The following is a 1846-nucleotide window of genomic DNA, read 5'->3' as shown; positions in this document are numbered from 1 at the left end:
AGTAAGAGAAAAGAGAATCAGAAAAAATGAGGAGAATTTAAGAGAAATGCAAGACAACATGAAAGTAATAATATCCGAATAATAGGAATACCAGAAGGAGAGGAAGAAGAACAAGGGATAGAAAACCTACTTCAAAGAGTAATGATGGAAAATATTCCTAAATTGAGGAGAGAGAAAGTCACCTGGATTAAGGAATCGCAGAGTCCCAAGCAGGCAGAACCCAAAGAGGCCCACTTCACGACACATCATCATTAAAATGGCAAAATTTCAAGACAAAGAGAAAATCCTAAAGGCAGAAAGGGAGAAAAAGGAAGTGACATACAAGGAGGTCCCAATAAGGTTGGCTACTGACTTCTCACTGGAAACATTCCAAGCAAGAAGAGAATGGCAGGAAATATTCCAAGTAATGAGAAACAGAGGCCTGCAACCAAGGCTACTGTACCCAGCAAGGCTCTAAATCAAGATAGAAGAACAAATAAAGAGCTCCCAAGACAAAAGAAGTCTAAAAGAATATGCCTCCACCAAACCAGCTCTACAAGAATGACTACAAGGGCTGCTTTAGGAAAGGAAGGAAAAGAGAGAGATGGAGAGGAACACAGGTACACAAATGACAATGAATAAGTACTTTTCAATAATAACCTTAAACATTAAATACACAAACTAAAAGACATAGAATAGCTGAATGGATAAGAAAGCATGACCCACACATATGCTACCTACAAGAGACCCACCTCAGATCAAAAGATGATTACAGGCTAAAAGTGGAAGGATGGAAACAAACTTTCCAAGCAATTGGACGAGAAAAAAAGCCGGGATAGCAATTCTCGTATCAGACAAAATAGACTTAAAAAAAGGGCCATAAAGAGAGACCCAGAAGGTCACTTCATAATACTCAAGGGGAGAATCCAACAAGAAGACATTAACACCTTAAATATAGGTACACCCAACATAGGAGCACCCAAATATATAAAGAACATTTTGGAGGACCTCAAGAAAGAAATTGACAGCAACACAATTATAGTAGGGGATTTTAACACCCCACTGTCTGAAATGGACAAATCTTCCAAACAAAATATCAACAAAGATATTGCAGCATTACATAACACCCTAAGCGAAATGGACCAAAGTGATATATATCGAGCCTTCCATCCCAAAGAAGGTAAATACACATTCTTTTCAAATAAACATGGAACACTTTCAAAGACAGATCACATGATAGGACACAAAATGAGTCTCAATAAATTCAGGAAAATGGAAGGCGTACCAAGTATTTTCTCTGATCACAAGGGACTGAAGTTGGAAACCCACCCCACAGGAAAAAAACCAAAACACCCAAAAGCATGGAGACAGAATGGTATGCTATTAAACAATGAATGGGTCAAGACTGAAATTAGGGAAGAAATCAGAAAGCTTCTGAAAACAAACGAAAATGAACTCACAACAACCCAAAACCTATGGGACACAGTGAAGGCAGTCCTGAGAGGGAAGTTCATAGCAATACAGGCCTACATAAAGAAGATACAAAGATTCCAAAAAAACAATCGAACCTGACACCTGCAAAGACTCAAGGAACAACAACAAAGACAGCCAAGAACAAGTAAAAAGAAGGAAATAACCAGGATCAGAGTAGAATTAAATGACATACAAACTAAAAGCACAATTCTATGGGTCAATGAATCCAGGAGTTGGATTTTCTTTAAAATTTTTTTTAATTTAACTCTTGTTCCATAAGTTTTCTTTCTACAGTTTTCTTTCTTGTATTTACAGCTCTGCGCCCCACCCCAGTGCTCCCCACCTCCCTCGCATCTCTGCCCCCCCAACTTAATTATTGTCCATGTGTCCTTTA

The sequence above is a fragment of the Sturnira hondurensis genome, unplaced genomic scaffold, assembly GCF_014824575.4.
Source record: "Sturnira hondurensis isolate 20B ecotype Veracruz unplaced genomic scaffold, ASM1482457v3 Scaffold0016864, whole genome shotgun sequence".
NCBI classification, from domain to species: Eukaryota; Metazoa; Chordata; class Mammalia; order Chiroptera; family Phyllostomidae; genus Sturnira; species Sturnira hondurensis.
The sequence above is the reverse complement of the archived record's forward strand: the minus strand, read 5'-3'. Positions refer to the sequence as shown.